At 45.1% G+C, this 26,980-nt stretch overlaps 1 long non-coding RNA gene across 2 annotated transcripts; it reads left to right on the plus strand.

The window, feature by feature from the left end:
• The first annotated feature begins 2,529 nt into the window (after window positions 1-2,529).
• On the plus strand, window positions 2,530-26,777 carry LOC133380957 (uncharacterized). 2 transcript variants are annotated; one of them, XR_009761591.1, is made up of 4 exons: window positions 2,530-3,219; window positions 9,133-9,232; window positions 14,221-14,379; window positions 26,121-26,777. It is a non-coding gene; the product is annotated as an uncharacterized LOC133380957 (long non-coding RNA). The 2 variants fall into 2 exon arrangements; XR_009761590.1 differs by having other exon boundaries at window positions 2,841-9,232.
• Window positions 26,778-26,980: the final 203 nt, after the last annotated feature.

Here is a 26,980-nt window from a genome sequence, read left to right on the forward strand (position 1 = left end):
TTCCTCCTCCTCCCAATCATTTTTCCTTTTGTATCATTAAATTATAAGCATGAGAACAGGGACTGTCTTATTGCTGACATTTGAAGCCACTCTGGGACCCCCGCTTTTTTTTTCCCCTGAGGGGTCAAAAGTGTTTTAAATAAACAATACTGAAAAATTGGTAGCTGTAGCAGGCAACCAAAACAGTGGGTGAGCAAAACCTAAAAAAACTCCACACACATTTGTGAGTTCTTTTTTATTTAGAAAGAAAGGCAATTTAAAGGAGTGATAAGAGTTTTATTAAAAATATGCACGATGGGGAGAGAGTAAATATATTTTCCCTCTCCCTCACAATAGCCTCTTTTTGTGCTCATTCCTTTCAGTGGGGTGGATAGGATTAGTTCCTTTTAAAAAAAGGTAAAGGTGTCCCCGCACTTATAGTGCGAGTCGTTTCCGACTCTTAGGGTGATGTCTTGCGACGTTTACTAGGCAGACCGTATATATGGGGTGGGATTGCCAGTTCCTTCCCCGGCCTTTCTTTACCCCCCAGCATATGCCGGGTACTCATTTTACCAACCATGGATGGATGGAAGGCTGAGTGGACCTCGACCCCTTTTACCGGAGATTCGACTTCCTCCTTCCGTTGGAATTGAACTCCGGCCATGAGCAGAACTTTGGCTGTGTTACCGCCGCTTACCACTCTGCTATTTTTATATTTGGCTTTAATTTTTAAAATTATTTTTATTAAGTCATTTTAAGACACTTTGATGTAAAAAGCAACAAATAAATATAATTAACACTCCTTCTACTAATAAAAATAATGTGGTGGCTGGATGCAAAAGAGAACAGGGCTCCTGAAACTTTAATGGTTAACAGGAAGAGGGAAAATCAGGAGGAGTTAAGCAGAAATATCAGTAATGCAAGTTACACCTGTTGAAATTCTGTCACGTTAAGAGGAGCCCTGTTGGATCAGGCCAAAGGCTCTTCTGCTCCAGCAGCCTGTTCTCACAGTGGACAACCAGATTCCCCCATAGGAAACCTGCGAGCAGGACCTGAACACAATAGTGCTCTCCTCATTTGTGATTCCCAGCAGTTGATATTCAGAGTCATGCTGCTTCCAGAAGTGGAGACATAGCATAGCCCATGTGGCCATTGACAGCCTTAACCTCTTCCATGTGTTTGTCTAACCCTCTTCTAAAGCCATGACAGAATTCCACGGTTAAACTATGCACTATGTGAAGGACTTTCTTTTGTTTGTCCTGAATGTATCTACAACTATTCAAACTGTCTTCTTTTTGCATCTGGCGATCCTCCATCCTGACAACACTAGATCTCAAGGTCTCCCAGTGAAAGCAATTGGTGGTAGATTTGGGGTGAACAAAAGAGAGTATGTTTTCCCCTGAGTCAGGGGTGGGGAACCTGCGGCCTGCCAGATCTTGGTGGACTCCAGCTCCTATCATCCTTGGCCATTGGCTGTACTGGCTGAGAGCTGATGGGAGTTGGAGTCCAATAACATTGGACTCCATCCGGAAGGCCACAGGTTCCCCTCTCCTGTGCTAGATGGACCCGTGGTCTAAACCAGCAGGGTTTTTCTTCCATTCTTACAAGGAGCTATCCTAAAGGGTTGGCTGCACCCAATAACCATGAAAAGTTGTCATTTCCCCACTCCTGTAATTAAAACAGGAACAGATAACATGCCATTTATTCACTAATGCTGCACGCAGAACAATGCCTTCTTGTACTTGGAAGGAAGGCTGTAGTCTATTCACTTCTTTGGGAGTATGTCCCATTGAAGTCAGTGGAACCTACTTCCAAGTAGGCATGTATAGCACTGTTAGGCTGCAATCCAATACATGTCTACCTGGAAGTAAGCTCCAGGTAAGTGTGTATTGGATTACAGCCTAAACCTATTTAACTATGAGACTTACTCTCAAGTAGATATGCAGGGGATCAGGCTTCATGGCATAATTCTGTGCAAAAAATCACTTGTTGCACCTTTAAAATGTTTTTTCTTTATGTGGGCAGGTTCACAGTTTTACTTATCTACCTGGGTGGTTCACAGTTTTAACATTAATAAATACAAACACAGTTTCAGTGTTTTGCCTTTGTTTCAGTATTTTGATTCTGGATTTTTACTGTGATATTGACAATATGCATTGTGTTTCATTAGTATTTTAGCTTTGCGATTTTATTGTATTGATTTTGTAAACCACTTAATTTTTATTTTTAAATTAAGCAGTCTACAAATTGATTAAACAAACAAAAAGTGCTGTACTTAAGTATCCTCAAGGAATTAATACATTTATTGTGGCCTAAATAATTTTTTTGTAGGTTAGAGAATCTACTCACAGCATTAGATGCATAAAGCTTTACCCAGAATTGCAGGTTGGGGTGTTTATAAACATTGGGGCAAAAGGTAAATTAAATGCAGAATTATAGAGAATAATAAATAGGATAATTAACAGTGCCCATTCAATTTCTCTTCTTTAAGGGGCCACAAGACTCTGCATTTTGGTGCAACAGAAATGCTAGCTATATTCGCGTGGGAACAACCCGCATTCAAACGCTCTGCGGACTATTTCTAAGGCTGTGTACACCACACCTTTAAAGCAAATTCGAAGCACTTTTTTCCTTAAAGAATCCGGGGAGCTGTAGATTTTTTAAAGGGTGGTGGAAATTACAGCTCTGTGAGGGGTAAACTACAGTTCCCTGGATTCTTGGGGGGGGGGAGAGAAAATAATGTGGGTTGAACACGGTTCGGATCGTGCTTCAATGAGGGATTCGATTTCTCATTCAAGTCCTCACTCCAATGCGGGAACTCGAAAAAAGGTGGTTGAAGTAAGCTCCTCCCCCTCCCCGATCTCAAGAGTGCCACAAAGCGGGGCTGGCGCATCCAGCCAATGGGAGCAGAGGCGAGGAAATTTGGGCAAGCCGAGAGACTTCCCAGCATGCTTTGCAGTCACAGAGCTGTTACAGCAGTCGTGGGGAGCGTTGCACGTTTGCTGCTTCGATCTCCCGCGGAGTCGGTGAATCCGTCGCCATCCTCTTGCAGGATAGTTGTCACTTGATCAGGAAAGTCGATGCGTCGGGCGGGTGGGGAACTCGGGAAAGGTTTGGCCGGCGTCTTCTAGGAAGTCTGTGTTGGAGGCTTGTTAGCGTAACTTTAAGGCACCATCCAATATCTTATTCAAAGGATCGTGCAGATTCCGACTTGCCTAGCCGGAGCTGTGAGGTTGCCGGGTAAGCTCCAAATGTGTAGGCGGTCGCTGGTTTTTCTGGCAGCTGGTTTCCTCTCCCCCCCCAAAAAAAAGTCCATTGGATCTGGTACGTTGGGGTATTAACACCGCTTTATTGTCTGGCAATGCTCCTGTTCGTTCAGCAGCGGCGCGAGAGGCAGCAGTGCCGTGGATGCGGCTTTTGGAGATGGAGCGATCGTGGAAATTTCACGAGGAAGCTCTGCTTGCGTTGCTACTTTCTTCTTTTTTAGTGGGCGCCTCCGGGATTGATTTTGGGTGCCAGGCAAGTCCAACGGGGCAGACTTGCCTAGGTAGCGCGCACGGTCCTCTGCCGACGCCGGTGGCAGAGCACGTGATTTACGAGCCAAAGGCCCCGGGTTCGATCCCGGGCAGCTCCAGGCAGGGCTACGAAAGATTCCTTGCTGAACCTCGAAGAGCCGCTGCAGTGTATCAGCCTTCCCAAACCTGGTGGAACTCCCGACTCCAGCCGGCCCCAGCTAGCACAGCCAGTGGTCAGGGAAGATGGGAGCTGTAGTCCGACAACATCTGGAGGGCACCAGGTTGGGGAAAGCTGATGTCGGCAATACTGAGCTGGATTGACCAGATGGGCTGGCCCGAGGCAGCTTCCTATGCGTGTATCTGCCTGACTTTGACGTATCTTTTTCCTTGGCGTTTTGAGATTTTTCCTCTCCTGTTCTTGTGGGTACGTCTGATGAAAGGAGTTTCTTGTCTTTCTCCTGATGCTCTTGCTTTGCTGTGCATGCGGCTGTTATTATAGTGGCGGATCTGTCTCTTTTGTGTAAAGTCAGACGTGTCTGAGTATATATGTGTGTGTTGTGATAACAGCATGGATGTTGTGGCTGTTGAAGTCGGCCTCAGAATTTCTTGTTGGCTCCGGAAGACATTGGCTAAGAGAGCCAGTGGTGGTGTAGTGGTTAGCGTGTTGGGCTGGGAGCTGGAAAAACGAGGGTTCAAATCCCTGCTCAGCGATGAAGCTCATTGGGTGACCTTGGCCAGTCGCTGTCTCTCAGCCTAACCGACCTCACTGGGTTGTTGTGAGGATGAAATTGGGAGTGGGGACAACCATGTTTGTATGTCACTTTGAGCTTCACCTTGGAGGAACGGTGGGATGATGATGATGATAATAAATAAATAATGAAATAAGATAGGGGTTTGGGTTTTTAACCCTGAATGTTGTGCTGTCAGTGGTGTGCGCCTTTAAACTATGCTTCTGAAAGAACACTGTGATGAGGAACATGATGTCTGTAGGATTGCCAATATCCAGACCCTGAGAGGGCTCTGGTGCTTTTAACAGCTGCATAGAAAGGGGAGAGGGGCAGTGGCTCATGTAGGAGTGTTGAAAAAATGGAAGAGGCTGCATCTAGTAAAAGTTTTCCTTCTATGTGATTTCTAAAGGTGCAAGAGTCTGGGGCATATCCAAGCACTTACCTGTTTTATTCCAGTTCACCTGTCTCAGGGTCCCCCAGAGAATCTTAGGAATAGTAGTTTGAGAATGTTGGGAATTCCTTGCTCGCTCTGCCTCCCCACCCCCTTACCCACACTTCCATAGGGCTCTGGTAAGCCCAGGGCTCTCTGGAAAGATGGTGTGATGAATTAAGCAAGTTTGTAGTGTAGAATTGCTGGGGTTTGTGATTTGTAGGCTACCCTACTCCAATGCAGCAGTATGCAGTTGATCATTTAGAATGGTCTATTGTCATCAAATAATTTTTGCTAGGCATAATAGAATCTAAAAGCACCTTACAGTTACATTTATTATGGACTATTACTACTACTACTACTACATCATTTATTAGTTACTTTCTTCACAAATGTGCCTCAAGGCAAATTACAACCACAATAAAACAAGAACACAATTGTAACAAACCAATAAATAAAACTAAAAACATATCAGTAAAGATAAAAGATAGATCTTACAATAGCTGCCGTGCTAAAAACCTCCCACAAATACCTGAAGCTCTTCAAATTGAGGGGCAAAAGCCTAGGTAAAAAACCCAACGATTTTTGCTTGATGCCTAGTATCATAGAATCGTAGAGTGGGAAGGGGCCTATAAGGCCATGGAGTCCAACCCCCTACTCAATGCGGGAATCCAAATTAAAACCTAAACGTAGATAACGGCACCAGGTGTGTCTCCCCGGCGAGAACATTCCATAAGCAGGGAGCCACCTCTGAGAAAGCCCGTTCTCCCATTGCCACCATCCACACCTGTCTCAGAGGGACACATGGAGAAGGGCCTCAGATGAAGAATGCAGGGTTCAGGTCGGTTTAGGTGAGGAGAGGCGGTCTTTGAGGTACTGGGGTCCTGAGCCCTATAAGGTTTTATAGGTCAAAACCAGCCCTTTGAATTGAGCCAATGGAGTCATGCTGGAATTGGTGTTGTATGTTCCAGCTGTCCTGCCCCAGTCAGCAGTCTGGCTATCAAATTCTGTGCCACCTGCAGTTTCCGAACTGTCTCAAAGGCAGCCCCATGTATAACATGTTGCAGTAATCCAACCTAGAGGTTACCAGAATATAGACAACAGAAAATATAAAATATTGCTACAAAACCCATCAAAAACCGTATATATTCTGTGTCAGCAGGCATTTTCAACTTTATTCATTACACTTACATCCTGCTGTCCCTCCTGTGGTAGACGGGCCATAGCTCAGTGGTAGAGCATCTGCCTGTTGAAGGTCCCAGGTTCAGTCCCCAGCATCTCCAGGGAGGGCTGGGAATGCCCCTGCCAGAAATCCTGAAGAGCTGCTGCCAGTCATTGTCAACAGTATTGAGCTAGATGGAACACTTATCTTACTTGGTTGAAGGCAGCTTCCTGTGTTCCTAGGAACTCAGTGTGGTCTTCCGACCCCCTCCTTCTTTTTTAACCTCACAACAACTCTAAGGGGCAGGTTAAGGCTGAAATACAGTGAAGCGCTCAAGATCACTCAGTGATGCAGAGTTTACCTTTATGCAGCAGGGTAGTTTCTGTACATACTCACACATTGCAAAGGGCTAGCGTTGTATCTTCGAGTGCATGGGTCCATATAATATGACCAGGTTCTGATCATATTTCTCTCTCTCACCCATCCCCATTCTGATTTAATTCATATCTGGGAGCAGACTTATAGGTCAAGGTAGTCAATGTGGTACCCTGCTATGGACTACACTTGCCATCAGCCCTAGCCAGCACGGCCAGTGATAAGAGATAACAGGAAATGTAGTCCATACATAAAGGGTATTGTTGTTGTTGTTGTTGTTGTTGTTGTTGTTATTATTATTATTTGATTTATAATCCTCCCTTTCTTCCCAGCAGCAGCCCAGGGCGGCAAACAAAAGCACTAAAAACATTAAAACATCATAGAAACAAACTTTAAAACACATTAAAACAAAACATCTTCAAAAGCGTTACTTAAAAAAGCTATCAAAACATCTTCTAAGATTAAAAGCATTTTTAAAAAGGTTTAAGAACATACTAAAAAAGCAATTCCAACACAGATGCAGGGTACCACTTTACGTAAACCTGCAATGCAGCCTGCCTTTACCACATTTGGCACAGATTATTGAATCATATAGGACCGGAAAGCTGATGACCTTAGTGGGGTGGCGGAGTGGAAGAGAAGAAGAGGCTGACCTAGGATGGCTCATCCAGCATGCCTCAGCCTCTCACAGCATTCCATTGAAATTAGCATTGCAGGCTATGAAGTGTAACGCAAGAGAGTGGGGTGTGGGATTTGTAGTTTGCTCATATTTGTGGCTGGGGTAGGTGACGTGTAGAATTTGTGATGGATGACGGCTCGTGGCCAGATATTGGAGAGAAGCTGCTGTTGTTGGACTTCAACTCCTATCAGCCCCAGGCAGCATGGCTAATAGTGACAGGAATAATGGAAGTTGTAATCCTGCAATGTCTGGAGAGCCACAGGTTTCCTGCCCCTCGCCTGGACAAAAGAATAGATTGTGGGCCATTGTCTAGTCAATCAGCTAGCATCTGCTGGTTGCTGGGATTTTTGCCCAGAATGCTGGATTAGGTGGACTTTAGTCTGATCCAGCAAAATGACAGTTTGGTCTTCGGCAAAAGTGCATATTTGAGATTATTTAACCCTGGCTAGTGGTGCCGGTTAAAGCAACACAGTTTTGTGGCACCTTAAAGATTAAAACTTAGCATCTGGTGGCCACTGTGAGTACAGGATGCTGGACTAGATATGCCATTGGCCTGATCCAGCTGGCTGTTCTTATGTTCTTACTAATTAGGGCATATGCACTCATGAACCAGAGTCCACTTCATCAGGGGCATGAAGTGTTCTCCTTAGTTGGCAAGCATATTTACACATGGGAGTAGAAGTACTTGCCAGTTAGGAATTGCACTCGCATGTGATGAATTGGAGTCTAGTTCATGAATGTGTATGCCATAATTAGACACTTCATTGTTTTTGGTACAACAGACTGAAACAGCTATTCCTCTGGAAAACTGTAACAGGGGATCTTGAGAGTGCAGTTTTGCTTTGCAAATTTCAACTACAGGGATTCTAGACTTCGAGAGTAATGTATACAGTACTGTGCAAGATTGAAGCCAACCCACCTCTACCTGGAAAAAAGAAAGGCGTACGAACCAATGTTTGTGAAGCTTCCATGCTAGGTCACTTGCAGACAGTTCTTACTTGCTACAGGTGACCAGGCATGGGGTTATTGATAACTCTGCGTCCGTTGCATTTCAGTTTAACACTCACTTTACCCTGAATGTGGTGTAGTAGGATGTAGGTGCCTGGCTTAATCCCTCTTAACCCAAACTGGCCTGTGCTTTGCATGAGCTGGCCAAGGGTTGGGGGGTCAGAGAGATGGGAAAACCTACGGCTGGGGTTACCTTTTACAATGGTGACTTCAGTATACACTGACCCCAACATGGCAGCTGCTGCGGTGTGTGAGTGAACAGCATCCACTCTGTTCCAGTTTGCAACCTACCTCACCTTGATGTTTCCTCTCCTCCTTGAGGCTCTTAAATTGTGACTTGCAACCTGAAGTCTTTGGTTCTCCCAGGATTGTTCCTAGTCCTGGTTCAGAGGCTCCTTCTGCCTTGGTCTCCCTTGCTTTAAAACCAAGTTTGCTGATGTCGCTGTGTTGATACATTTGGAAACAGCCAAGCATCACCAGCATTTCATGTGACAAAGCATGCATTTCCCTCCTTCGTAGCTCCCAATCATGTTTTCTTATCAGTGCCCCGCCCCAGTCACGGTTGTCTTTCATTTAGCACTGCCTTTCCTTTGGTGCATCAAGCCTCATCATACGTTGCAGAAAGTCATACTGAGATTTCCAAATGAAGCATGCAGCTTGAATATCCATGCAAAATAAGCAAATTGTATATTTGTTTTAATGTTTTTGATTGCTGTAAGCCACCCAGAGAGCTTCGGCTATGGGGTATACAAGTGCAATAAATAAATAAATGTATGTCTCATCTTGATATGTTTTTTCTGAGTGCAGCATTTCTGGTTCTTGGATGCAGAATCTGGAAGGCTGAGATGCAGTACGTCAGGGATGGAGAACCTGTGGTCCTCCGGATGTTTGACTACAACTCCCATCAGTTCTAGCCAGCATGGCCACTAGTCAAGAATGATGGGTGTTGTGGTCCAGCAGCACCTGGAGGGCCACAGGTTTCCCACCCCTGCTAGACATTATAATTATTTCTACAATCAGTGTGTATGGCATGTTACAGAGTAACCTAAGCAAAAGAGATGTCCCTGCCCCTAAGGAACTTACAGTCTAATTTCCGTCTTCGAAGACTAGCAGTCCAACCCTATGCATTCATACTCGGAAGTAAGTCCTGTTGATTTCAATAGTGCTTACTCCCGGTAAGTGTGTTTAGGATTGCAGGCTGAACCTCATGTCAAAGACAGAATTTCTCGTTCTCCTGTTTTCTCTGCTTTGTTCAGATGGGGTGCCTGAAGCCAACATTGAGATGTGCGCTTACGTATGGGATCCAGAAAAAAAAACAGACTGCGACATCCCAAGTTGCATTATCTTCTGGAAAAGGTAATCATGCTCTCCATGAGAGAGGGTCTGCTGAGTCATAATACTCCATGGTGGGCCTGTGGTGTGTTTGTTTAGAGCAGAGTGGGGGCTGGAGGGCAGACTTGTCAGATCTGCTTTGTCTTTTGATAAGAACCCCAAGAGTCACTAACCGGAGCCTGGTACGAACGACATTCACACTTTGAATTAAAGACTTCTGAGCCCAGGAGTTTGTTCTGAATATGAGAACTGAACTGAGCTCATGGCCTTCCCACACACAAATTAACTCCAATAACAATAATGCCCTGTCAGTAGCTGGCAGAGATGGCATGGAATTCGGGGCTTCTCTTTTCTGGCAGTCCACGTGGTTTCTATGCTGGACGGAGGGAGAAAGGGAACGTTCCATCACTCCTTTGCCAGCCTACACACTTGCCTGCATAAAATTCCTTCTCACCGATGGTGACCGGGCTAGGACTTAAATACAAGGCTGAACTAATGCAATTAATAAATTGACAGCAATGACAATGAATAAATAAAACTATTTTGGCCTGAACTGTTGTTGGTTCCATGGCAACAGTGTCGGGTAACTGTTGCTAGCTGAACAGCAGATTGTCACAGTTCTGGTGCTGTATGCTACCTTCTTGCCTTCTTTCTGATGTCTGGTCTATCTGCTTTCTCCTCTTCTTCCCCAGGCTGCTCCTCCTCTCCCTCCAGCTGTCATCAACTGACTCTTTATCCCAGGGGGAGCCAACATGGTGACCTCCAGATGTTGTTGGACTACAACACCCATCAGCCTTGGCATTGGCCATGCTGGATGGGGCTGATGGCAGTTGGAGTCCAAGAATATATGGAGGGCACCACCTTGGCTACCATGCTTCCCTCCCCCCCTTTCCTACATATCACACCCACTCACCCCATCACTTACCAGGCACTCTGATGTGACATGACTGGAAAATAGCCCTTGCTACACAACCTATCAGACGCCTTGTTCTCTAAAACAGACGGTAGATTGGGACCTGCTGGTAGATCAGCAACGATTTCTGACTCCTAATTGTTTAACAATAGCAGCAACAAAATGACTCCCCTATCCCACCCTAAATTATATTCTGGAAATGAAGAAAGGAGTGAAGGAACATTATTGTGTTGGGATCCTCTTTGTCCAGCGTTTCCCAACTAGTGGGCCACCAGATGTTGTTGGACCACAATTCCCATCTTTCCTGACCATTGGCAGTGCTGGCTGAGGCTGATGGGAGTTGTGGTCCGACAACATCTGGTGGCCCACTAGTTGGGAAAGGCTGTCTTTGTCAGATATATGGAATTAAATGGTTAATTCTGGGTTTAACCCACTGTATGCTGGAAGGTGTAATTGTTAAGATAGAGAACCTTTATCCAGTTGATTTGATTGATAACTGTTTTCTACCTCTTTTAAATTGCAAAGAGTAATTGCTTTCTCTAGGCGGGTCTCTTTGAGCTGCTCCCATCTCAGGAGTAGCTTCAGCAAAAGAGTTCTGAGCTGATGAACCAGGGCCTGAGGTTAGGCCCATAGAACCTCCCACAAAGGCGTGTCTTTACCTTCCATGTATAGACACGTAAGAACTGGAGGCAGATCACAAGGAGTGAGACCTAACAGTGAGAGCACAGCTGCTGTGTGGAGGTTGTGCCAGGGTCTTCAGTCCTACACTTTCTCTCAAGTACTAGCTGGCTCAGCCTTGTGTAAGTCCTCTCCTGGCATCTACAGGCGACTAGAAATTTCATCCAGGTGAATGAGTGGGTGGACAGAAGAGGGGCAGATCATTTCATCCCTCCTCCACAGCCTGCACTGAAATGCAGTGGGCTGGCAGAGAGTAGGGGAACAACTCACCCTGTCCCATTAGATTTGTGTGCAAATTCTCCATCGTATTTGTGAGCAGAGAAATGGGGAAGGGATCATTTCACTGAATTTCTGCAAGGGGAAGGAGATTGTCTTCCAGTTCCTCAGGGGATGGTGCTCGCAATTAGCAATGGTAGCAGTGTAAATAATTTCCTTTTTTTGAATGTTTTGAGGGAGTTTGCTGCTGCAAGTGTCAGGTCCAGCAACTATGTAGGCTGCCTGATCACCTTTCTGTATCTTCCACAAATACACCAGAACTACCTAGAGATGTAGAATTTCGGGGGCGGGGAATGTTGTTTTTGCAATACTTTTTTTTAGCACCTTTTACAGATCGCAAGTTACCTTGTTTCTTTAGGAACATAAAATGTATTATGTATTACTTGTTATATTGTATAAGTTGGTTTGCCATCAAATGATCACGTTTGGTATATTAAATACAGTTTATTCAGACAACAATTACAAATTTAATTTTAATTTTTTTTAAAAAAAAATGTTACACCTGGAGCTACAAGGTAATGTAAGGAACCTCACATCTTTCATTTTGCGTTTATGAGCAGTGGGTGAAGAAAAATAAAAACAGGATAAGCCATCAGTGTTAACAATAAAAAAGGGAATTAGGAATTCTGGAAATTATGTCATCTCTAGTTCTCCACAGTGTAAAGCAGACTTAAAGACTCATTTCTATGAAAAAGAGCTGAGAACATGAGGAGAAGAAAACTAAGGCTCATTGACTACTCCATGAAATTTAATCAATCTTATTTTCTCAGCTATCACTATCAGTTTCTGATTCTTCCTATTTGTTACCATATACTTCTAAAAACTGAAGGTTTGCCCAGATTGAAACAAGCTTGTATACTCTTTCACATGTTAGTCTAAAAATGCAAAAAGGCTTTGGAGAAAAAATGGAAACATTCAGTTTTCCTCTGAACTTTCTGGGGGGTTCTGGGCCTTCACATTTCTAGCCCTAGCATTGCTCAGGGGGCATTGGGAGTATATGAAAGAGAATGGTGGCCACCACAAAAAATGGAGGTAAATATTCAAAGAATATTCTGCAAAGTTGCCTTTTTCTTTTTTTGAGGAGGGTGACAAGAAGAAAAGTCTCAAATGTGGCTTCTGAGAAATTTCCGTTCTCCTCCACTAGTCCACCATGCTGGCTGGGGCCTATGTCCAAAACATCGGGAGGGCACTAGGTTGGCGAATGCTGCTTTTTGTGACGCTCACCACATGGTTCCATCTTGTTTCCCACAAGCTACTGGGAGAGAAATTGTGAAAGGATTTGGAGTTTGTGGTGTCATCAGTCTGCAGATAGCACACAACTATATATCTTTCTCCCCTTAGACTATAGTGACGTGTTTGGACATCTGTCTGGGAACAGTAATGGCCTTAGATGAGGGCAAATAAACTGTAATTTAATCCAGGTAAGGGAGATTGAGAGTGGGCAATTCTCACTTGTTTCATTTGTGGCCCATACCAGATGATAAAGATTTGGCTACTACAGGCAGGGCTGGCTCTAAAGGGCAGCCAGGTGGGCCCCTGGCTGAGGGCCCTGCAACCCACAGGGGCCCCTGAAAGGGCCTTTGTTATGGTGGGGGAGTAGCGCTCCAGGGATCGCAGGGAGGGAGCTGCCCACCCACCTGCAGGCCTGCCCATGCCCACTTGCCCTCTGCCATCGCCTGCTCACTCACTTTCCCTCCCCCCGCCCACTCGCCCTCCCCCCTGCCTGCCTGCCCTCTCCCCTGCCTGCCTGCCCTCTCCCCCGCCTGCCTGCCCTCTCCCCCGCCTGCTCGCTGGTTTCCCGCCCTCTCCCCCTGCTAGTCTGCTGTCTGCCCTCTCCCACTCACATGCCTGTCTGATGTCCTGAGGGCCTCTCGTTATGGTGGGGGAGTAGCGCTCCCCCTGCCGCGGATCGCAGGGAGGGGGCTGCCCCCCCGCTCGCTGGCTCACCCGCACCCGCTCGCTGGCTCACCCGCACCCGCTCGCTGGCTCACCCGCACCCGCTCGCTGGCTCACCCGCACCCGCTCGCTGGCTCACCCGCACCCGCTCGCTGGCTCACCCGCACCCGCTCGCTGGCTCACCCGCACCCGCTCGCTGGCTCACCCGCACCCGCTCGCTGGCTCACCCGCACCCGCTTGCTCACCCACCCAGTTGCTCCCTCGCTCACCCTCACCCTGCCCGTAAGCTTGCCCACTCGCTCACCCACCCACTCGTCTGCTCGCTTGCTCATCCTCTCCTCCCGTGGATCGCAGGGAGGAAGCTGCCTACCCACTTGCCAGCCCACCCGTGCCTGCCCGCTCATTCACTCCCTCACTCACCCTCCGCCCCCGCTGGCTCCGTCACTCACCCTCCCTCACCTGCTCGCTCGCTCGCTCGACCTACCGCCTGACCTCCCACTCCTCCACCTGCCTGGTAGGTAGGTAGGTGGGGCGTGCGTGCATGCATGCATGTGCAAGGGCCCAGGGCAGGCTGGTGCCCAAGGGCCGGCATGCCTGGGGCTGGCCCTGACTACAGGATCCATACACTTTGACTGGTCTTGATAGCAAACCAAAGCTCTTTTTTATTATTAGTGGGGGGGGGGAATCAGCTTAATATAAGTAAAACCTCAATAAAAAGGCAGCAACAAGAATAAAAATGAATTCAATAATTACCTTTAAAACTGGATAAAACACAGTTGTATATTAGAAATAAAAGTCGATGATCACCACTGAGTCACTCAGCACACTCCCCACACAAATTCCCAGGTTTCTTTGGGGGAAGCCATGGCAGTTTGCATGGCAAAAATTGTTTGCAATTGATAGAACCTTATTCTTGCAGCGTATATCTCTGTCCTGAACCATCTGTCCACTCTGAATTTGCTAATTTTCCCTCCGCGGCAGCATCCCTCTCTGCTTGCAGGTGGCACCATAACCACAAGATTTTTTTTAGGGTAAGGAGGCATGGAAGACAGAAGCACTACTGATACATTATTAATAATACATATTATTAAGTATTCTCTTTAATCTGCAGCAAGCTGAAGCCACAGTAATTGCCATGCAGAGCTGTGCAAAAAGCTTAATCAAACCTATACTTTAATGTATTTCCAGCCAGAAAATGTTTATCTGATGCTCTTTCCCCTCCTTTTCTTTGAAATTACATCTCTTTCAGAAGATGTTCACATTTTCAATCTCCAGATGAGGAGAATTCTGGATCTGGGAACAGATGTCTATCCATGCACCCTTGAGCTTTGAACTTCATTCACAAAGCAGCAGGCTTGGATGTTCTTCAAGGTTAAAACAGGGTCCAAGTGATGAAGCAACACCTCAGGTATGTCACTTTAGGGCAGGGATGGGGAACCTTCTGAGTCTAACAAGCTGTATCGTTGTGGGTGGTGATACCATGCCCCAGGAGGGACTTAATACTGGGAATGATCTATCGTCCCCCTGATCAAAATGCTCAGGGAGACCTTGAGATGAGATATGAAATTGAGGAAGCATCCAAACTAGGAAATGTGGTAGTAATGGGTGACTTCAACTACCCGGACATAGACTGGCTGCATATGTGTTCCAGTCATGACAAAGAAGCAAAGTTTCTAGATATTCTAAATGACTATTCCCTAGACCAGTTGGTCATGGAACCGACCAGAGGGACGGCAACCCTGGACTTAATCCTCAGTGGGGACCGGGACCTGGTGCAAGATGTAAGTGTTGTTGAACCGATTGGGAGCAGTGACCACAGTGCTATTAAATTAAATATACATGTAACTGGCCAATTGCCAAGAAAATCCAACACGGTCACATTTGACTTCAAAAGAGGAAACTTCACAAAAATGAGGGGATTGGTAAAAAGAAAGCTGAAAAACAAAGTCCAGAGGGTCACATCACTCAAAAATGCTTGGAAGTTGTTTAAAAACACTCTATTAGAAGCTCAACTGGAGTGCATACTGCAGATCAGAAAAGGTACCGCCAGGGCCAAGAAGATGCCAGCATGGTTAACGAGCAAAGTCAAGGAAGCTCTTAGAGGCAAAAAGTCTTCCTTCAAAAAATGGAAGTCTTGTCCAAATGAAGAAAATAAAAAAGAACACAAACTCTGGCAAAAGAAATGCAAGAAGACAATAAGGGATGCTAAAAAAGAATTTGAGGAGCACATTGCTAAGAACATAAAAACCAACAACAAAAAATTCTATAAATACATTCAAAGCAGGAGACCATCTAGGGAGACAATTGGACCCTTGGATGATAAGGGAGTCAAAGGTGTACTAAAGAACGATAAGGAGATTGCAGAGAAGCTAAATGAATTCTTTGCATCTGTCTTCACAGTGGAAGATATAGGGCAGATCCCTGAACCTGAACTAACATTTGCAGGAAGGGATTCTGAGGAACTGAGACAAATAGTGGTAATGAGAGAGGAAGTTCTAAGCTTAATGGACAATATAAAAACTGACAAATCACCGGGCCCGGATGGCATCCACCCGAGAGTTCTCAAAGAACTCAAAGGTGAAATTGCTGATCTGCTAACTAAAATATGTAACTTGTCCCTTGGGTCCTCCTCCGTGCCTGAGGACTGGAAAGTGGCAATTGTAACGCCAATCTTCAAAAAGGGATCCAGAGGGGATCCCGGAAATTACAGGCCAGTGAGCTTAACTTCTGTCCCTGGAAAACTGGTAGAAAGTATTATTAAAGCTAGATTAACTAAGCACATAGAAGAACAAGCCTTGCTGAAGCAGAGCCAGCATGGCTTCTGCAAGGGAAAGTCCTGTCTCAGTAACCTATTAGAATTCTTTGAGAGTGTCAACAAGCATATAGATAGAGGTGATCCAGTGGACATAGTGTACTTAGACTTTCAAAAAGCGTTTGACAAGGTACCTCACCAAAGGCTTCTGAGGAAGCTTAGCAGTCATGGAATAAGAGGAGAGGTCCTCTTGTGGATAAGGAATTGGTTAAGAAGCAGAAAGCAGAGAGTAGGAATAAACGGACAGTTCTCCCAATGGAGGGCTGTAGAAAGTGGAGTCCCTCAAGGATCGGTATTGGGACATGTACTTTTCAACTTGTTCATTAATGACCTAGAATTAGGAGTGAGCAGTGAAGTGGCCAAGTTTGCTGATGACACTAAATTGTTCAGGGTTGTTAAAACAAAAAGGGATTGCGAAGAGCTCCAAAAAGACCTCTCCAAACTGAGTGAATGGGCAGAAAAATGGCAAATGCAATTCAATATAAACAAGTGTAAAATTATGCATATTGGAGCAAAAACTCTGAATTTCACATATACGCTCATGGGGTCTGAACTGGCGGTGACCGACCAGGAGAGAGACCTCGGGGTTGTAGTGGACAGCACGATGAAAATGTCGACCCAGTGTGCGGCAGCTGTGAAAAAGGCAAATTCCATGCTAGCCATAATTAGGAAAGGTATTGAAAATAAAACAGCCGATATCATAATGCCGTTGTATAAATCTATGGTGCGGCCGCATTTGGAATATTGTGTACAGTTCTGGTCGCCTCATCTCAAAAAGGATATTCTAGAGTTGGAAAAGGTTCAGAAGAGGGCAACCAGAATGATCAAGGGGATGGAGCGACTCCCTTAGGAGGAAAGGTTGCAGCATTTGGGGCTTTTTAGTTTAGAGAAAAGGCGGGTCAGAGGAGACATGATAGAAGTGTATAAAATTATGCATGGCATTGAGAAAGTGGATAGAGAAAAGTTCTTCTCCCTCTCTCATAATACTAGAACTCGTGGACATTCAAAGAAGCTGAATGTTGGAAGATTCAGGACAGACAAAAGGAAGTACTTCTTTACTCAGCGCATAGTTAAACTATGGAATTTGCTCCCACAAGATGCAGTAATGGCCACCAGCTTGGACGGCTTTAAAAGAAGATTAGACAAATTCATGGAGGACAGGGCTATCAATGGCTACTAGCCGTGATGGCTGTGCTCTGCCACCCTAGTCAGAGGCAGCATGCTTCTGAAAACCAGTTGCCGGAAGCCTCAGGAGGGGAGAGTGTTCTTACACTCGGGTCCTGCTTGCGGGCTTCCCCCAGGCACCTGGTTGGCCACTGTGAGAACAGGATGCTGGACTAGATGGGCCACTGGCCTGATCCAGCAGGCTCTTCTTATGTTCTTATGTATCTTTGGGGCCCCACCCTCCACAGGCCATTTTGAGAATTGGGGGTGGTCACGCCCCTATTCATCACTTGATGTCGCCGTGAAACCAGGTGACACATTTGTAGTGCAGGTTGAGTTCAAGCCACACTGCAAAGGAAGAGCTCAGCTGATCCAAGCAGGGCTTGGAAGTCACTGCCAATCAGCTGATCCGCACTGACTTCAAGCCCTGCTTGGATCAGCTGTGCTGTGGAACTCTCGACCGGAAATTCTGGAGTGTAGCTGATCCTAGCAGGGCTTGAAGTCGGCACCAGTCAGCTTTGATTGGGACCACTTGAGTGGAACCCCTGCTGGAGCTTGCCTTTGCTGCCACATTTAACAGCTTCTGAAGATGAGCCCTGCTTGCCAAAAAACAGTTGGGCGTGAGTTTGAAGGCTCTTGATTGTTCATTTGCAGGCACCTCTTTACCTGCCCCATCCCTCACATCATGGATGACATCAGGTGTGGGTGTGGCTTTTGTGCAAACAACCTATTGGACCAAATTAGGACCCTGTCAGGCCTAACTAAACCTGCAGGCTAGAGGCTATGGAATTTGCTGTCACAAGAGGCAGTGATGGCCACCAGCTTGGATGGATTTAAAAGAGGATTAGAGTCATGGAGGAGAAGGCTATCAGTGGCTACTAGCCATGATGGCTGTGCTCTGCCTCCATAGGCGGAGGCAGTGGGCTTCTGAATTGCAGTTGCTGGAAACTGCAGGAGGGGAGAGTGCTCTTTGCACTCAGGTCCTGCTTGCAGGTTTCCCATGGGCAACTGGTTGGCCGTTGTGAGAACAGGATGCTGGCCTAGACAGGCCATTGGCCTGATCCAGAAGGCTCTTGTTATGGTAGGTTCTCTACTGCTGATTTAGAGCTTAGCTGAACAAAACCAGACCCTTGAACCGGTGATTACAGGGAGCCACAGCATACGGTCTTGGGGCATGTTGTGCAACGGTTTTGAGCATCCTAGTCCTTTGCATTCGTAAGAGGATGAGTGGGAGAAGGATCATAGAATAGTAGAGTTGGAAGGCCGTCAAGTCCAACCCCCTGCTCAACGGAGGAATCCAACTTAGCGCAGGGAAGCTGTGGCCTTCCAGTTATTGCTCATTCCCAACCATTGGCCCTGCTGACTGGGACTGATGGATTCTGTCAATGTCTGGAGGGCCACAGGTTCCCCACCACTGCCCTCAACCATGCACATTTTTTCCTTCAGCCAAATCAATGACTGCAGGAGATGTACAAATTTTCAGCATTCTGTGGCTGACTTACCCACAGCACTTCACAGTAGTTCAAGAACATTATGTGAAGTTGTGGCAGTTCATCCAGTGCTGAGGGAGGGGATGGGTGCCTACAGACAGGTGGCAACCAAGTTTTTAGCCTTTTGATGGCTGAGAAATATTGCATGTGAACCCTCCCACAAAGGCGTGCCTGTGTTCTTTTCCATGTGCCGGCACGTAAGAACTGGAGGCAGATCAATTGGGATGGAGGCTGTTTTGTACAAGGCTGGCTAACATTTTGTGCCATACCTGCATCTCCAGGCCTACATTTTCTGTACTGGATGTCAAGAACTTTATTGTGTGTGTGTTGTGTGTATTCTCTTTGAGGTGTTCCTATCCTGACCTTTGACTTTAGAATATGATATTTAAGTAGGGATTGGCTGGCTGAATCTCTCACTCAGTGGAAAAGACCCCCCCAGAAAGCTGCACCAGTATGTGTGTATCTTTGAAAAATATTCTCAGTAAAATTGCTTTGCCCACCTAGCAATACACAGTTGTGTTTTTGTGGGGATTTCTAATGATCTCCTCTCCTTCAGCCCTCTCCTTAATAACAGTTTCTGGATAATGTCAGCAAAGAGTTGAAGCTGCATAGGAAGTTAGTGCTTTTTGAAAGCTATCGGAATATTATCAAATTTGAAGGTGGAAGGGAAGACCAGTAAACCAGTGCAGTAGCTGTTAGTGGATTTAAACCTATTTATACATTTTTAACATTTGTACCCTGCTTTCCAGCCAAAAAGACTCTGAGTGGCTTACGTACAATAAATTAAAAAAAGACAGTCCCTGTCTGTAGGCTTACAATCTGAAAGACACGACACACAAAGAAATGGAGGGGGAGAGCAAATTTGGGCACACACAATCTATGGTGTATTATCAGGATGTTCTCCTTTTTTTTAGTTTTATGTAACAAATATGCTCAGCGTTTAAGGATGGAAGGATCTGTCAGTTTTGGTTGTCTCAGTTTCTCATTTTTCTATTCTTAAATTCAGTTCACATTTCTGCAAGAATTTTGCAATTTTTTTAAAAAAATCATGAAAATTCTTCATGTTAGTGCAAATTTCTCCTAATAAACCTTTTGGTATGAAGTTTTGACTATGAAGAACCTTTCTCCAGAAAAAATAATAATAAGATCACCACATGTGGAAAAGGTTGGCATTAGGTGCTATTCTTTATGCTCCTTTCTGTACCACATGTAATGCCTGCAATCACACTTCCCAATTAAATGGGCCATATGTTGACTGGAGCTGATGGGAGTAGTCCAAAACAGTTGGAGGGGACCAGGTTGTCACAGGCTGATGTAAAGAAACAGCGACATCTTGCATTTGGTATTGTGGGAAACCTGTGGCCTTCCAGGTATTGTTGGGTAACAACTTCTATCAGCCCCAGTAATGGTCAGGGATGATGAGAGGTTTAGCTCAACAACATCTGAAGGCAGTGGTGGGTGATGCCCATAGAGACTCGTGGGGCAGAATGCAGGCTGCCCAAACAGTAAATTGAACCAGAGCCAATGATAGGCCAAATCAACTAATTAAACTAGACTTGTCCCCATTGTCCTCATTGCTGACAACACTGAGACTAAGGAAGAGGAGAAAGCTATCAGCCAGTGCTGCCCCTTAATTTTGTGAGGTGGCAGGCAGATGAGGGATTGGCTAAGGGCAGACTATGAATGGTGGAGCAGTGTCCAGTTGTCCTAATGGACCCGGCTCCACTCTGAAGGGCCACAGGTTCACAACCTCTGTTTTTAAATAGAAGTTGCATTGAAATAAGGGAAATGGTGTAATTATATGCTTCACTTGTTACTGTATTTTTTCTATCTACTTCAGAAGATTTATGTAACTTTAAAGTTAACAATGAGGACATTGAACTTGTCAAGGATTATCAATACCTTGGCACAGTCATTAACCAAAATGGAGACAATAGTCAAGAAATCAGAAGAAGGCTAGGACTGGGGAGGGCAGCTGTGAGAGAACTAGAAAAGGTCCTCAAATGCAAAGATGTATCACTGAACACCAAAGTCAGGATCATTCAGACCATGGTATTCCCAATCTCTATGTATGGATGGGAAAGTTGGACAGTGAAAAAAGTGGATAAGAGAAAAATTAACTTATTTGAAATGTGGTGTTGGAGGAGAGCTTTGCACATACCATGGACTGCTAAAAAGACAAATTATTGGATGTTAGAACAAAGTAAACCAGAACTATCACTGGAAGCTAAAACAATGAAACTGAGGTTATCATACTTTGGACACACAATGAGAATACATGATTCGCTAGAGAAGACAATAATACTGGAAAAAATAGAAGGGAGTAGAAAAAGAAGAAGGCCAAACAAGAGATGAATTGATTCCATATAGGAAGCCACAGACCTGCACTTACAAGACCTGAACAGGGTGGTTCATGACAGATGCTGTTGGAGGTCGCTGATTCATAGGGTCGCTGTAAGTCGTAATCGACTTGAAGGCACATAACAACAATATATTCTGGAAAGTTATTTGCTCACTATGCATTTGGACTCCTCTTAAGATATCATAACCAAATGCTGCATGATGGTTCCTGAGATCAAGGATCAGGTTTTTGCTTAACAAAAACATAGAATTGTAGAGTTGGAAGGGGACTATAAGGCCAACGAGTCCAACCCCCTGCTCAGTGCAGGAATCCCAACTGAAAGCATACCTGAAGGTGGCTGTCCAGCTTTCTCTTGAATGCCTCCAGTGTTGGAGAGCCCACCACCTCCCTGGGGAATTGGTTCTATTGTCGTACTGCTCTAACAACCAGGAAGTTTTTCCTGATGTTCCGTCAAAATCTGGCTTTCTGCAACTTGAGCCGACATTCCTTGTCCTGCACTATGGGATGATCGAGAAGAGATCCTGGCCCTCTTCTGTGTGGCAACCTTTCATATACTTGAATAGTGCTATCTTATCTCCCCTCAGCCTTCTCTTCTCAAGGTTAAACATACCCAGCTCTTTCTTCCTCATGGGGCTTTGCTTCCAGTCCCCTGATCATCCTTACTGCCCTCTTCTGAACCAGCTTGTCTGCATCCTTCTTCAAGTGCAGCGTCCAGAACTGGGTGCAGTACTCAAGCTGAGGCCTAACCATTACCGAATAGAGGGGAACTACTACTTCACGTGAAGTCCAATTGGATGCCATTTTGAATCAAGATGGCAGGCTGAACCTTTCAAAACTATAGATTTTTTGGTTTCTTAGAATTCGCCATGTACGAGGCTGCTAATATTTAAACCTTGAGAACTACCCAAGGACCTTCAATGAGTCAAACAATAAGGCACAGAAATTAAATAAAATTGGAGTGGCAGTATACAAATCATTGAGGTCTAGGAATATAACAAGAAGTCACTCAAGGCCAAATTGCAGTGGGTGAAAATGTGGCAACATCTACCCTTCAGCAACATCCTGTCATTAGAATGACATTGACGCTGTGGTAAAAATTTCCAGAAAGTATTAGAAAAGCTACTAATTGTTCCAGTAAGGATTGATTCCAGAAAGGAAGCCACAGACATGAATTTACAAGATCTGAACACAGTGGTTCACGACAGATGCTGTTGGAGGTCGCTGATTCATAGGGTCACCATAAGTCGTAGTCGTCTTGAAGTCACAACAGCAAACAAGGGCAAGTGAACTTTCCAGTAAGAGTGCATCCCCATGCCCCCTGGCCGCCTCCTCTTAACTCTTCTGACTATATTAGAAAGGATAAATTCTCCTCATGCAGCTGTGCTGAAGTACCAGGAGGAGAGCTGTTTGCTTAGAAGATTTCCTTCCTGTCTTCCTCTGTCACAGCTGTCAAATCAAGCAGGGTAAATAAGATTCTTTTCTTTGGTTTTTCTGCTCTGGCCTGCCTGACTGCTGGTGAGTCTTGTGAGAGAGACATAATATAATTTGTACAGGGGAAGGTCCAGTTCTGAGGCTGGAAGGGCTGCTTGGGAATTAGAAATATGGTATGTGATGGAATCTTGATCCTACAGGAGCCCTATTCTCTTTTGCATTCCTACAGGGGAACCTTTTGCTCTCCAGATGTTGCTCAATTACAACTCCCATCAACCCAGCAAGCATGACCAGTGGCCAGGGATGATGGGAAGTTGTAGATCAGCAATATCCAGAGTGCCAAAGTTCCCCCAAACGTGTCCTACAGGCAATATAAAAGAGGGAATAATTTTATTGATACCCTGCAGATGAATTTGACCTCATCCACAGAGAACATCCAGTTATCGTAACTGTGAAAGATCAGGTCTGTGTTATTTGGGGTTCCATACTTAAAAGCTTTAGTTGTGCATACTTTAGATCAGGGTTGGCTGAACCTTTTTGGCCTGAAGGCCGTATTGACCAGGGGCCACATGCCAATGGTGGGGATGGCCAATGTATATGCACATGTACACACACACATACACAATACATATATACAGACCACACACACACATATTCACCATACATGCACATTTACCACATGCACAGCACACACACTCATCAAACATGTAGGCACACATAACTCCCTCCCTCACACACAGTCACACACTCATACATACACCCTTGCATGTGAATACACATGCAGTCACAGACATAAGGGGTGTTCACATGTTACATTCAATGAGTGTACCTGTGTACACAGTAGCTGAGATGTACACTATTTCACACAAACACGTGTAGAAGCTTCTACCTGTGTTCAATGTAATGTGTGAACAAGGCTATTAATACACACACACATACCAACCACGATTTCCAGCCCTCCCCACTCCATAACTGGGGTAGGGGGTGGATGGAAATGCAGCCTTTTACTTTGCATAGATAATTTGGATAGTAAAGCTTTGCATAGTAAAAGGCAACATTTATCCCCATGAGTGCTGGAAATGCTGCTTTTTACTCTAAAAGAGCAGGCAGAGGGCTTTAAATCCGATCTTAATGCTTTGGTGCATAGTACCAAGATCAAAGAGCTAAACAAAAAAATCCCCCTGCCTGTTCTGTTCTGCTGCAACAGGCAACCCCCACCCCAAAGTAGTCCACCAGGTGATTTGTGTGTGGGGGGGATCACTGCTCTAAAAAGTTCCAGTGTCCTGGAAAGACCAATTAAAATAGGGTGGGAGCATACATGCCGTAAGGTATGAATCCCCTGACCTTAATGAGGAAGCACCTAACTGTGAATGAGTTAATGGACAGAATGCCCAGCTATGGCTGGTGCCTCAGTGTATGCTGCCTGGTGCCTTGTGTACATCCTTCTCCCAGTCCAAGCTCACTTCAAGGCAGCCCAGTGGCTGGATTCCATAGAAATCAGAGGCTCACAATCTCTCTGGAATAAATAATGTCTTTCCTTTCGTAGCCCAGCTTTTAAAATGCAAGGTGTGCAACACCTTTGTAGATACTGTTTGGGAACTGAAACTCAATGCTGGGGTCTATCCAGCCAGATAGCTTGCTATACAGTTGTCAACGAAGGCAAGATTTAGTATCTCTGAATTCAGGACAGTGTTCATAGGTGGTCTTGAACCAATATTCTGGAGAGAGATCTGTCTGCATGCCCTTTCTTTCCACTCTCACCTATTAGTACCAGGGCCTGTCTCATTTCAGTCTGGTGCAGTCTCTGTTTTTATCCACCAGTGTACTTTCCATGTACAAAACAGATGGATTCTGAGGCTCTCACAACAGTTAGGTTATATCTATTCTGTTTTACATGATTCTGAGAGTAGTGATACATCCATGGAGTTTTATTTTTTTGGCTCTAAGCTTTGGTACCTTGCAACTTCCAAGTTCCTCCCCTTCAGACACCTGCCTCCCTGACCCTAATCCCCATCTCTTCCCATATTTTTCTGTTTTAGATGCATGACAGCATGCCGTAGGCATGAAATATTATTTCACTTGGATCTTCTCCCCTACCCAGTTTTTTTAATTCAGTGGGTTTGGGATGTGTTCAGAGGGTGCACAAAACGCTTGTGTTCTGAGATACTCTGAGGCCTTCTCCGATGAGAAGTAGGCCATAAGGGGAAACGTACACCAAGCCTTAGCTCAGAATGTCGTGTAAACTCTACAGTGGCAACAAGAATTGGGGGATGCCTGCTAGGCAAGGGGAAAATGTACATGCAGTAATGCCTGTTAACTAAGTACATATGTTCCTGGACATTTCTTCTGTAGAGGCAAGAATAACGTGGAAAGAATAGGGATAGGTTCCTAGGCCACAAAAAAGAAAAGCAATTCAACATAAAAAAGCAAACTTTTAATTCAAAACTAACTATGCATGTCTGAAATGAGACAACCAGGTCAAGTGAGCTTTGCATGCAAACCACTTGAAGGCTTCTTCCAAAATGCACCCAGGGATGCCTGCCTTGCCTTTTCTCTTTTATCTTGTAGCAACTTGCCGCAGCAATCTGAAGCTTTGAGCAGAGTTCTCCTCTCCGTACGCTTGAGCAGGCAGGCAAGGGGCAGCCACCACCATCACGCCATGATTGGTCTCTCTCTCTCTGCCATCCTCCCCTACACTCAAGCAAATGTGTCTGCAGTAAACACTGCTTCCAGGGCACCCCAAGTTCTGTTTACTACAAAGGCGCCTGCTCCCCATGGCAAGGACTATGTCAGAGTGTACGCCCCCCGAAACAAAAAAAAAAGGCTTTGTTAAACGGAGCTTTCCCCGAGGATTTGTTATCTGTGGTATTACTGTACAAGTTTTGGAAAACCAATGAGAAGTTTATAAAAATGTAAGCTGCAGCCCTCTAATGGTGAAGACACATACTACATCACAATTGCAAGAGAATATTTGAAAGAGAACCCCAAGCTGCACTGCTGTAAAGGGATCTAATTTGCACACTGGGTTGTGCTTCATGTTTAATTGTGCCAGTTTAGAATATTGTGAGGGGGGAGATGGTGCTTGGGATAGGTCTTCTTGCCCCCCAGCTACCCTTTGAAATATAGCCAGTAACAGAATATTTTGAAAGATCCTGTACACATCAGATCAGCAAAAAGCAGGGAGGCGTTAATAAAAACAAGCATAAATGAAAAAGCAGTTATTTAAGAAAACACTCAAATATTCAACTTCCAATCAAATTTAGTTATAGAGTAAGAGGTATTTAGTTAATCCTGTCTGCAAATCATACTTGGACCATCTTACACAGAAGTTCTTCTCGTGGGCAGAGAATAATTTATATTTTTCAGTGGAGACAGTGGCACTCTGTACATATGTAATGGCACAAAATAAGTGCTATACTAGTCTGATTGTGAGGAAAACATCAAGTATAAAAATTGCAACCCTACCAAGTCAAAATGTCACCAGCTGCCGCTGCACCCATTGTTTTAATTTCCCAGTAGCAAATAAATTAGCATATGTAAACTTGGGCCTGTGCCACAAGTCTGTAAAGTACCTAGCAACATCCCCGGTTTCCATGAACAGAACATACTACACCTTCTGAGTAATTCACTTTTGCTTAAGGACAGAAGTGTCTGCTGGATAGATGAGGGTCCACTTAAACCTTCTTTGCAAGAACCCAAGGAAGCAGGTCCTAGCCGCTCCACCAAAAATAATCAAGTAGTTCACTTGCCTGAATCCCAACTTGCTACCCAGAACCTGTGATGCCTAATCCATATTTGCTCTCTCAATCTAATTTTCCGTAGATCTTTCCAGGAAAATGGACATTCTGTCTATGCTTTCAAATTTATGCTCCATTTTTTTTCTCTTTTAGACCAAAAGATGGTGTCTTATGGCTGCGACATCAAACTTTCCTGTTATGGCCATGAGAGCAAGCCTCCAGGAGCAACATACTACAAAATCTGTTGCACCACAAACGTCTGCAATGGGAAGGCACCCTGGCTCTCCGACTCCGAAACCCCCACCACAGCAAACACCACAGACCTCCAAGAGAGACCTTTTCCTCCTCGCCCTGCTGTGGGAGTCCCTAGATATTGTCCCTCTTTCCACTTTGTTGGCCTCCTTTCACATGAGTTGAGAGCCATTAAAAGTTTGGTGAGGAAACCATAAAGATAAATAAGCATGTGCCGATATTGTGGACGTCATATTTCTATTATGTCTTTCACAGTCACAGTCAGTTTGTTTCTATACCACATTTGCGATAGATACATTTGTGCTCAAAGTAGACTTTCTGGCAGTCACCTCCCTTTGCCAGAAAAGTTTGTTAGTAATCGATCCTGAAAGCCGTCTCCAGGATGGTGGCAAGAAGTGGAGAGATGAAAGCAACAGAATGAGATGGTTGTCATATACTCTTATTTAAAAAGGCTAAAAACTGGCCAGCACAAACAGTGAGAGGCAAAGGGGCATCGCTAGTTTGTCTTGGGATCCCTTTGGAAAGAAGGGCAGGATATAAATTTATTAATAAAAATAAAGGCCTCAAAGGGATTTCAGGGACAGATGTGGGGGGGGGGGGGAGAAGCAAAAGGCTACGTGCTGGGAGTCTGAGCTTGAAAAGAGACAGTGATGGCACAGAAAGTGGGGTTTTCAATAAAGACCGATGGAGGAAGCTAAAGCCTGAGGGACCACCACCCTCAGATGATATTCTGTCCAGTCATGATATACACTTATATAGAT

Source organism: Rhineura floridana, chromosome 3, assembly GCF_030035675.1.
Source record: "Rhineura floridana isolate rRhiFlo1 chromosome 3, rRhiFlo1.hap2, whole genome shotgun sequence".
Lineage (NCBI taxonomy): Eukaryota > Metazoa > Chordata > Lepidosauria > Squamata > Rhineuridae > Rhineura > Rhineura floridana.